We start from the raw sequence: 12,401 nt of genomic DNA on the forward strand, positions 1-12,401 counted from the left end.
TTCACAAGTGCAATTGCAGGCCATTGCAACCAGATATTCCAGGTTACAATTTTACCCGAGGTTTGCATTTGTTAATTACATTCTGAAATGTGTTAGTTCACGTGCTATCTCGTACCGGTCAGTCGCCATCCTGCTGTTTCTGCTTCCAAGATGTCTCGGTACTCTTTTCTTAGTGATACGTTAATTCCCTTCAAAGCTTCTTCCCTTCTGTCCCAGAGGCCTTTGTTAAACAAGGAGCCCAGGGGGTCGGTGATTCCAGTCCTTCCCGATATCTCTTCAGGCACATCCTTAGGTATGTCACAACTTGTATATTATTACAATGTGTACAACAAAACATTAAAACATACATTGTTGCTAGTTTATACAGGTATACTGTTAAGTATTTTAACTTCTCCTCTTTGGATCCTTTATTACTCAGGTCTTATTTACAAGCACCAAAAAATCAGTAGTTCTATTTCAGACAGCTGGACAGACAGGAGCTGCAGTCTTTGTACCTATGACTGCTACCTAATAACTACAAATTGCTTCACTTACACAATGAGACCTTGAAATAAAACATTCTTTTCTTACTCGAAATGCAGAAACAACATTTGATTCCCACAGTAACAGAAGAACACGAAGGGAGAGCTCTGCGTCCCACTTTTCTGCATTGCTCGTCCCCTGCCTAGGAGGCACACACGCAGCGCTCCCTCTGCTCTCACCACGCGATCGACACAGCTGAAAATAAAGGCCGAGAGTCACACCAAAGCAAAGCAACAAGCACGTACCATAAAGGAAAACGAGCCTACCTTTACACGCTCCACGCCGGCGCGGTCCCACACACGGAGAGCCACGCAGAGACGCAGGTCGCGCGGCTTCCCATCGGCGAAGCAGCTCCCGGCCACGCTCCGCCTTCCAGCTCCGGCGGCAGCCGCGCAGTCGGCGGGTCCTGCTCCACCCGCCCCGGTCTTACGCAGAGCCCAGCCCCGGCTTCCCCTGCCCGCAGCGGGGCGCTGCCGGCCGACCGCTCCCAGACAGCTCGGTGGGGGAATGGGATGATGGTTGACATGATGCAATGTTGCTGCATGCTCTGAGTTAACAGTGCAGGAGATTTTAATGCCGAGTGTTGTGAGCAGTGAACAAGCCCAACTCCCTTAACATCCCTTTGTTGGAGAGCTGCTCCAGCCCTCTGATCATCCCTGTGTCCCTCCTCTAGACACACACCAACAGACCCGAGCCCTTTCTGTACTGGGGGTACCAGACCTGGACGCAGCAGTCCAGATGGAACCTCACAAGGGCAGAAAAGAGGCAGATAATCCTCACCTTCTCTCTGCTGTCTGTCCCCTGTTAACGCAGACCAGGATGCTGTTTACCTTCCAAGCTGCAGCAGCACACTGCTGGCTTAAACCCAGCTTTTGTCCAGCAAGTCCCCCATCCAAAATCTTCTCCTCAGGGCTGCTTTCAAAGAGTTCTTCTCCTAGTCTGTACTCACAACAAGGACTGCTCCTGTACAGATGCATTAACATAAATTATAAAGTTATAACTACAGAGTAAAAGGAGAGCTAGAGAGTATCTAACGCTCACCAGTGCTGAGGCTTTCAGTCAAGATGAACACTCACCCACACAGAGCCTCACCACAAAAACTCCACAAACCAGCACCCTCCAGAAAGAAATGTTACCTTAGCGGTGGTCAGCCCTTAAATGGGATCTGGGAGAGAGGTGGAGCCAAGCTCCACTCCTTCCAGGAGCACACCTGAATTACCTTCACCTGTGCTCCTGCAGTTGATTCATCGCTTGCCTCAGCTGGTTAATCAGAGGTTGAGGCTGTGATCGACAGTTTCCCTTACAGTACCCAAAGTGAGAAGCCAGTTCTTCAGCTGGCTTCATTCTACACGTGGCATGATCTATAACTACATACTAAAACCAAAAGTTGCTAATATTTCATCATGCAAGCATTGTATGAATTAGCAGCCTTTGCAGGCAGACAGGCTGCTAGCTTGTCAGATAGCAGCATCTTTTATTTTGCATTCTCCAGAGATTAATAGCCCTTCTACTCTTTTTCTTAATGAGAAAAACAGGCAAGCGTGGTACAGCCAGACAGTGGTATTCATTACGATTCCCTCCAGCCTTATATTGAGAAAAAGAGGAAAGGGGGAATGCTATGAAATCACTAAACTGCTTCTGTAAGAAAGGCAGTTAGGAATAGGTTTCAAATGCAGTTTCCCCAGTGATGTGTCCGTGGGAGTTGTTGGTGTTAAGCACTCGAGAATAATGAATAAATAAATCATAGCATAATAAGATAGCACAAACAGAATAATGCAATAGTAAAGCAGACCCCGGTAGAAGGGCTGGGATGTCCAAATCAATCTGACGGTGCCGAGATGTTTATTTCCCATCTACTGAGCTCACTCGCTACCAGACTTCACAAAATCCCTTTTCTGGTCACCTACGTGGAAACAAACACGAGCTGGTGGCAGAATAAATCTAGAGGTATGGACAGAAATGCTAAGAGACACCACAGAATATATCTGGTAATATAGGTGGAATTAAATATAAACAAAAGAAAAGTAATTCTACAGTATTTCAGACTTTTTTGTTAACAGATGGAAGAAAAGCAAATAGTTTGAAAGAGGAAAATACTCTTTGTAATAGAGGTTAATGGATAAAAGCAGAACCTCCTCACAGTGACCACCTTTCAAGCGGAAGCATAATAATTGTGCATTAGCACGAGAGAAGCCAATTGCGACAAAACTTTTCAAGGAAAGAAAGGATGACGCAGAAGAGATGCAGAGCTCGAGAGCTACCAGAGGACAAATATCACATAAGACAGCCACTGTGTGAGACGGTGTCATTAACTGCTCAGAGCAATAGCAGGAAGTAATAAATGCAAACTGCCAGCTCACATCTATGCAATGCTAAGCTGAGAAGACCTAGCATATTACCCGGGTGCATTAGTGAGGTGCACTACATGCACTACAGCAGCTATGACGCTTCCAATTTCTGCCCAGGCAAATTTGTAACAAGCGTTAGTACAGTTACATGGCTCGCTCAAACTATTTAGCCCTGTATCTTCCGGGCAAGATAATGACTCTGCTTCCAGTAATGGAGCAATATAATGTGAAGCCATCTCACTTATCTGTGCAAAAGCAGTATTACACAATGTCACCGCCCCCTACAAATTCCTTCCCTCTGCTGTTTGCCAGGAAGAGGGAGTGACATGATTTCCTTTCCTGACAGAGATAAATTATTTTCAAGATAGCAGTGTCTGCAAAATTCGCTCAGCAAAGAGAGTGGCCACATAAACTTTGACATTTACTTTGGAAATACAGATATTTTCTAATCTCATGTCATTCAGAACTGATTCAATATTCATGACATTTCCCGCCCCCTCATTAAACATTCATTCAGTATCATTCAATATACATGACTTTCCCCACCCACTCATTAAATATTCATTCAGTACTCATTCAATAATCATGACTTTTCCCGCCCACTCATTGAATATTCATTCAATACTCATTCGATATTCATGACGTTTCCCACCCACTCATTAAATATTCATTCAATACTCATTCAACAATCATGACGTCTCCCACCCACTCATTAAATATTCATCCTGTTCTCATTCAATATTCATGACCTTTCCCACCCACTCATTAAACATTCATTGAGTACTCATTCAATAATCATGACTTTTCCCGCCCACTCATTGAATATTCATTCAATACTCATTCGATATTCATGACTTTTCCCACCCACTCATTAAATATTCATCCTGTTCTCATTCAATATTCATGACTTTTCGCACCCACTCATTGAATATTCATTCAATACTCATTCAATATTCATGACTTTTCCCACCCACTCATTAAACATTCATTGAGTACTCATTCAATAATCATGACTTTTCCCGCCCACTCATTGAATATTCATTCAACACTCATTCGATATTCATGACGTTTCCCACCCACTCATTAAATATTCATTCGGTACTCATTCAATATTCATGACTTTTCCCACCCACTCATTAAATATTCATTCAATACTCATTCAATATTCATGGCTATTTTTTTCCCCACTCATTTAATATTCATTCAGTTCATTCATTCACAGCGTTATAGCCATGTTCTTTAAAGTTCCAAAGATACTGCCCTAAGTTAATGTTGACCAGGAATTGCCTGATATCAGTGCCACCGCCTGTGGCTGACATGATGGCAGCTTCATTCCAAATATTCCCCGACAACCACGTGGAAGTAGTCAGGATAATTGCATTGTCAATAGCAACAGAACTCTCTTCATTTGTTGTCAGCCAGCCAACAGAAAGCACCAGTTTCTCAGAGATAATTCTTCGAGGTTCTTTAGTTCAAACTGTTATTTTGTTGTTCTTGTGGTTGTTTTTTAAAGACAGCAAACCTACAGAAAATAAAAACAAAATTAGAAACAAACAAATGAGAAATATCACTGTATAAAAAGCCTTAATTTCACATTAGTCTCGGATAAAATTCTGAAAAGCTCCTTGCCATTTGCACAGTAATTTAACACTATCTTAACTATGAAAACTTCAAATGGGTTAAACGGCATAACCTCTCCCTCCTTGTATAATCAGCTCTATAAAGAAGACGACTTAAACAGCAAGCTGAAAGTAAAGGTATTACATATACCTTATTATCCAAAATATTCTCTTAAAAAAAAAAAAAAAAAAAAAAAAAAAAGACGCTACTTATTATCTAGAATTGAACTACTTCTGTGCTGCATCATTACCTCCACTGAAGGATAAAACCTCTTCCGGTATGATTTCTTTAATGCATTTGAACAACTAAATCATTATTTCGACTTTCAAATAGATATAACAAAAAACCAAAACACGATCTTCACATTTACACCATGTACGTGTGATGGCATGATAGGAGGAAAAAGTGAAATGGAACAAAGTGAATTTTTTTCTCTGAAAGGTATATAAAAAACATAGATTGTATATATATGTATTTATGTGTGTGTATACGTATATCAGAGCACTATTCTTATGTAAGTTTCGTTATTTATAACACCTCTCTGCATTCTTAAGAATGTATCCAACTTCAGTCCTTGGGCCGTATCTTTATCAGCTTCGATTTCTGTTCACAAAGTTTCCGAGCAGCAACACGCCATCTTCAGTAAGAAAGGTTCCTTCACAGACTTCAAGCATCAGAATTTCCTCGAGCTTTTCATATAAACCCCTTCACAAAACATAAAGCTCAACGCTACTGCCCCTCACCCACCTCTATACTCCTGAAAAATATGTATACAAAGACATTTTATGTCTAAAAGTTGAACCTATCTTCTTAGCATGGGGTAACTGCTACAGAAATGACTAAGGCAAGCTAAATAAATAAATAAATAAATAAAAAAGAATAGGCAGAAACTGTTTGTGTCTCAGTGCATCATACACTCATTAAGACAAAAAAAAAGAGTACACGTAACTCAAGCATAAGAAAAAAAAAGTTCAGTGCTAGCATTTCAAACTAAGTAATTCAAAATTGATGTTGAAATTGATTATCTCAGCAGTTTCCATCTTCCTTGGTTTCGTGGTGTTGTTTAGGGTCTTTGACCCAGAGGTGTTAACGTGGATTTTCACTCAGTGTCATTCTTTCAATCCTTCCACCTTCAGCGATGACAAAAAGTCACTTAGGTAAACACTTACACTTTTCTGTACCTAAGTACTGTTTTTCCTACATGCAATGTCTCTGCCCACACCTTATGCCGGAACACCTCCAGTTCTGTTTCTTCAGGAACTCAAACGACCGCATATTATCAGTTACTTGGATCCATCTCTATACAAACCACAACACACTGGATTATCTTCTATACAAACTCTGCTTCCAAATTTGTACAACATTATTTCTTTTTGCGGCACATTTCACAACATAGTACACAGCAGACCTACAAAGGAAAAAGGTGCTTGTTGAGAACCACAAAATGACAGCAATGCTAGGAGGTGAAGGCCAAGGCCATTCTTCATTTGAGCAGTCATCTCCAGCTGAAGCCCTTTTAAAGAAAACGGGCAACTCTGACCTACCAATACAGCTCGTTAAGTAGAGAGTTCACTGTCATCTGTTGTTGTATCGGTGAAGAGGATTCTGTTTATTTTGGTATAACTGCTCTCAGATGATGCTGCAAGTAACATACAACTAATGAAATCCACAAACAGGTGTGTGCTTATATCACAGGCCAGAGAATAAATAGCACATCATTTATGCTCCGGTGTTTTAGCCTCAAAAAGCATACAGAAAAAATTGGCACCCAACGATCACCTCACCCAAAATGGGACGCTATTTAAAAGTAATGACAACCATTGAAAAAGAGCGCATTGGCCCAGTCTTTAACTGTCACAATTGCAGGGTTTTTAGGAAGATTTTATAACCCCTTTTTAAGCTCTTCCCTATCCTGGACAATATGGCTATTTTCACAGAGCGTATCCCACACGGCTATCTGGCATCTAGCCGTTGGACCTTTCCACACATATCTACCCCAAGACCAAAACTGGCAATAACAATGCTATCGGTCTTGTTAGTTGTTATTTTTACTGCGTTACATTGCAACGGTTTGCAATCTGGCTGGACTTATGTGCTCAAGAAGTATCAGATATTCCAGCTGTATACGTCCTGCCTCAATAGACAGTTGTCCACCGTACATATTCCAGACGCTACGAGAGAGTCCCTTATATCAAAACCACCAGTTGGTCCCTCCCTGCTTTATTGTCAAATTTTACATTTTCCAGATAATTCTCAAGATAACGAATGGGATGCACTCCGTTACAGCAGTAAAAACTTCTCGTTACGACGTGGAAAACTCTGTGTGAGCATTAGTTGTATATAGGTTACAATGCTTTCCCACTTACATATACAATTTATTCATCTATTCAAGGAGAAGTTAAAGGTTAAAATATTAATTTAAAAAAAAAAAAAAGCATATAAAAAAAAAACTTTCCATTCTTTCCTTTTAACTCTTATCTTTTAAAAGTTTTCCTGTGGCAGCAGTTCCCAGGCCTCAGGGCTAGTGGATGCCTTTACCAGTGTGCAGCGAGTCCATCCTTTCTCAGATGTCCTCACAGCTGTTTCAGTCATTAGAAGTACTTGGAACCGTCCTTGCCAGTCAGGTTGCAGCTTTGTCTCCTTCTTCATCTGGATTAGGATCCAGTCCCCGGCAATTATTTCTACATTATCCTGCTCTATATGGATGGGCCTGGTATTTCGGGGATCTTTGGAGTGAGAGTCAATGTACCCCTTTTGCCTCCAATACAGTAAACACTGTATGAGATATTAAAACTGGTATACTTTGGCCCGTGTAGATTTACAGGCTTCTTGAATATAGAGCACCAGTGCAGCCACCGCACTCACGCACCCTGGCCATCCCTTATTCCCTTCAAACTTTTTGGAGCTTTATGATCAGTCCGTAGCTGTGTGTCCACATTCGGCACCATCCTGTCATTCTTGGGAACGTATGGAGTTCCTTGGCAATTTGCAGCTCAGGGGTTTGGCAGATGGGTTCTTTCCTGGCGGTCCTTAAGGCTCAAAGTCCAGCTGTAATCCCATATCCCAAATATGTCACTTGCCGTTAGAGTTATTTGTGCTTTCTGTAGACCAAGAAACTCAGCAAACTCACAGTTCATTACACAGTTCTTTTCTTGTCACGGCATCCACTTGCTGCAGTAAAGTTCCACCCTGGGATGAAGGATCCCAGGCCTCAAGCTCACGAGTTGACCGGTTCTCAAAAATCATTAAGCTGTTCTCACAACCCTGGGTAACACTGTCCAGGTTAACTGGACATTAGGACATCCCTCTATTAGGGCTTTTTTATTCAAAAGCAAATAACCGGGCAGAAGAGACATCCACCAAATCCAGAAGGTAAACTCCACCTATTCATTCCTTAACCGGGTTAATAAAGTGCACAGACTTGCCACCACTGAGTGTGTGCATTCAACAGTTCTATTACTTGCCCTCAAGTCTTGTTCCAAACTGTAGCACTCGCTATCAAAACATTTTGCAAAATTGGAATCCAAACTCCAACAAGTTACCTATTATTTCTTTTATCCTGCTGCAGTTACATATCCTCAAAGGGCACCGCTTTACCCTGTCTGGGCGAGCTCTTGCTTTTAATTTCTATTTAGGGCTTCACATTTGGCTCTGATGCCCACACCCCTAAGTATATCCTATTTGAGATTGCTGCGACTCCTGGGGGTACAGCATTGTTTGTCCCAGTTTGTGTTAAAGCCAGACTTACAATTCTTAATCGGTCAATATTGTTGGACTCTTAGATCCAGTTTTATTAAATTTCTTGCCAGAGTAACCTGCCAGGTACAAGAACTCCTGTATTCCTACTTGTTTTCCTAGCTTGTATTTAATAAATCTAACAATAATAATAATAATACCTTTTCTTGTTGGGCAGTATCTTCTACTACTGTTACAAAACCATCTACGAGTGGTAAGAAGAATACCATATCCACCAGAAAATAAACCACTTCATCCTGCTTCCCTACATGTAGTTTCCCATTGCAGTTTGCACACTGCTTTCCTTCCAGCGGGGCAGAGCCCTCCCTGGGCTCTTCAAGCCCCTACCCCCCCCCCCATCTTCCTGAGGGGATCTCTGGGTCCTACAACTCTATTCTAGCACAAAACAGTAACAGCTGTTATTATTCCCAATTCCCTTTCTATCTGCTTGTCAGTTTCTGTTGTTGTTGTTTGTTTGTTTTCATATCATTCTCCTCCTCTCTTCAGCCCTGACATCCCCGTTATACCTTGCCGGTCCTTGCTTCCTTCAGCCTGTGTTTGTCCCAAAGCTCCTCACTTTCCAAACTCTCATCATTACTTAAACTACTAACATCCTATTTCAGTTTCAGCTCCTTCTCTCCAGAGGTGTCCAGTGCTAACACTGGGATTTCAGCTTTCCTACATCTCTGCACATGAAGGCTATTCTCACTTCCATTGCCCCCTTCCCCTCCACCTCCCCCTTTGCTGTTTACAGCAGCAGTCTCCATCCCTTCAGTTCCTTGGGCTGTTCCACCCATATCTTTATGACCTTATTTCATGTTTTTCTTGATTCCCAGTTTCATCTTTATTCCCTAGTTTTAATATAGCATTCTCAAAAAGTGGTATTGTCATCCTGGTTCTCTCTACCCCTGCTATCTTTAAGCTCTCATTTATTAATTTGAGTCTTAACACCTCATGGGCCAGCAATGAACGAGCTGCCCCCGTATCAACTAAAGGCACAACTTCTTCCCCCTCAGGTCCTGCTTTCATATTTACCAGAGGCTCCTGGTGGGACCCAAGTTTTGAAAGCCCCAGAAATTGATCTAATTGTTCTGCTGCTCTTATAAGACCCTCAATTAAAGATTTCATTTCCTTCTTAACATTTCTGATTTCTCCACTAGTGAGTGGGGAGTTTACATGGCACATTTATCCTTGTCCCAGTGGGACCTCCCATAAGGGGTACACCGAGGTGCTGGTACAGCTGGTGTCTGGGAAAGGAAAATTTCTGATATCCCTTTTACATTGCTTTAATTCTCTCCTGAGCCCAGCATGCCCCCCTTCCTGTTAAATGACCCTATGTGCTTTACCATTTTCTCTTACTGGGGTAGTGCCTGTCTCCCTTTGTGCAACACTGGGGTTATATGGGGGGGGTAGACTCTCTAGAGAGTACCATTGATTAGTTCCCTTTTCTAATTCCTCTCCTTCCTGGTCTGGAACTTATTTTTGTTGTTTTTACTAGTAACAGGCTGATTTCTTGTATCCAACAGGCAGCATATTCTGATTCTTTCTTTGAAAAGCACTTTTCTTCTTTAGGTATAAATTCAAGATCTGACAAACCCAACCTTCATCAGATCCACCTTTTGGCCAAAATATTGATTTTTCCCCGTATTGTGTCTCTAGGCCGTATCTGTACACAGTATTTAAGCATCTTGTTCCTATCCTTGTTCCTGGTTTTGGGATCATTCTTCCAACTCTGAAGCATCTTTCCTAAGGGGCTATCTTTGGGCACAGTGTTAGGGACCCTCTTACCCTGTTCTATGGAGCTGCTATTACCCATCCTTCCAGAGTGCTACTGTGAACTACCCAGCTCTCAGGTTACCACACTCCGACTCTCGGATTAAATAGGGGTGTACTGCTGGCACTTTGTCAAGCGCTCAGGGTACCGTACACCACCAGCTCCCGCCCGAGACTCTCTCTTTCAGCGCCACAGCCGCTTCGTCCGTCTCCGGCCGCGCCCCTCGCGGGACAACGGAACCGCGGATCGGGACTCCGCACTCGCTTCGCACTAAAAGTGCGTCTCAGCCACACACATTCAAGAGTCTCAACCCAAGATAAGAATTAAATTCCCTTACCTTGATTCGTGCACCGAGTTTCCGGGTCTGCAAGGGTTAACACCTGTGCCTGCCTAGCCCTTTGGCTTTTACGGAGTTTGTAACAATCTCTATTTCCTTTCAGCTGTCCTGAGAAGTCACCTCACCACCCAGACGGGATCGCTAAAATCAGCGGAGTGCACTTATACTGTCCAGAGCAGCGGGGACACCCCAAGAAGCGATAATGAACCCAGACGAGCCCCCAAATTGTTGGAAATATCCTCAGTTTTTGGTCAGGACGGTATCTCTGATAAAAGCAGTTTTTATTCACAAGTGCAATTGCAGGCCATTGCAACCAGATATTCCAGGTTACAATTTTACCCGAGGTTTGCATTTGTTAATTACATTCTGAAATGTGTTAGTTCACGTGCTGTCTCGTGCCGGTCAGTCGCCATCCTGCTGTTTCTGCTTCCAAGATGTCTCGGTACTCTTTTCTTAGTGATACGTTAATTCCCTTCAAAGCTTCTTCCCTTCTGTCCCAGAGGCCTTTGTTAAACAAGGAGCCCAGGGGGTCGGTGATTCCAGTCCTTCCCGATATCTCTTCAGGCACATCCTTAGCTATGTCACAACTTGTATATTATTACAATGTGTACAACAAAACATTAAAACATACATTGTTGCTAGTTTATACAGGTAGATTGTTAACTATTTTAACTTCTCCTCTTTGGATCCTTTATTACTCAGGTCTTATATACAAGCAGCAAAAAACCAGTAGTTCTATTTCAGACAGCTGGACAGACAGGAGCTGCAGTCTTTGTACCTATGACTGCTACCTAATAACTACAAATTGCTTCACTTACATAATGAGACCTTGAAATAAAACATTCTTATCTTACTCGAAATGCAGAAACAACATTTGATTCCCACAGTAACAGAAGAACACGAAGGGAGAGCTCTGCATCCCACTTTGCATCCCACAGCTCTGCATTTCTCGTCCCCTGCCTAGGAGGCACACACGCGGCGCTCTCTCTGCTCTCACCACGCGATCGACACAGCTGAAAATAAAGGCCGAGAGTCACACCAAAGCAAAGCAACAAGCACGTACCATAAAGGAAAACAAGCCTACCTTGACACGCTCCACGCCGGCGCGGTCCCACACGCGGAGAGCCACGCAGAGACGCAGGTCGCGCGGCTTCCCATCGGCGAAGCAGCTCCCAGCCACGCTCCGCCTTCCAGCCGCTCCCAGACAGCTCGGTGGGGGAATGGGATGATGGTTGACATGATGCGATGTTGCTGCATGCTCTGAGTTAACAGTGCAGGAGATTTTAATGCCGAGTGTTGTGAGCAGTGAACAAGCCCAACTCCCTTAACATGCCTTTGTTGGAGAGCTGCTCCAGCCCTCTGATCATCCCTGTGTCCCTCCTCTAGACACACACCAACAGACCCAAGCCCTTTCTGTACTGGGGGTACCAGACCTGGACGCAGCAGTCCAGATGGAACCTCACAAGGGCAGAAAAGAGGCAGATAATCCTCACCTTCTCTCTGCTGTCTGTCCCCTGTTAACGCAGACCAGGATGCTGTTTACCTTCCAAGCTGCAGCAGCACACTGCTGGCTTAAACCCAGCTTTTGTCCAGCAAGTCCCCCATCCAAAATCTTCTCCTCAGGACTGCTTTCAAAGAGTTCTTCTCCTAGTCTGTACTCACAACAAGGACTGCTCCTGTACAGATGCATTAATATAAATGGTAAAGTTAGAACTACAGAGTAAAAGGAGAGCTAGAGAGTATCTAACGCTCACCAGTGGTGAGGCTTTCAGTCAAGATGAACACTCACCCACACAGAGCCTCACCACAAAAACTCCACAAACCAGCACCCTCCAGAAAGAAATGCTACCTTAGCGGTGGTCAGCCCTTAAATGGGATCTGGGAGGGAGGTGGAGTCAAGCTCCACTCCTTCCAGGAGCTCACCTGAATTACCTTCACCTGTGCTCCTGCAGTTGACTCATCGCTTGCCTCAGCTGGTTAATCAGAGGTTGAGGCTATGATTGACAGTTTCCCTTACAGTACCCAAAGTGAGAAGCCAGTTCTTCAGCTGGCTTCATTCTACACG

The 12,401-nt window shown here is 43.3% G+C and overlaps 1 long non-coding RNA gene across 1 annotated transcript; it reads right to left on the bottom strand.

The window, feature by feature from the left end:
• Positions 1-10,425: 10,425 nt before the first annotated feature.
• LOC140253243 (uncharacterized) lies at positions 10,426-12,113 on the bottom strand. The gene is made up of 3 exons (XR_011903805.1): positions 11,880-12,113; positions 11,421-11,596; positions 10,426-11,349 (listed from the first exon to the last, which is right to left on the bottom strand). It is a non-coding gene; the product is annotated as an uncharacterized lncRNA (long non-coding RNA).
• Positions 12,114-12,401: the final 288 nt, after the last annotated feature.

Source organism: Excalfactoria chinensis, chromosome 5 (genome assembly GCF_039878825.1).
Source record: "Excalfactoria chinensis isolate bCotChi1 chromosome 5, bCotChi1.hap2, whole genome shotgun sequence".
Lineage (NCBI taxonomy): Eukaryota > Metazoa > Chordata > Aves > Galliformes > Phasianidae > Excalfactoria > Excalfactoria chinensis.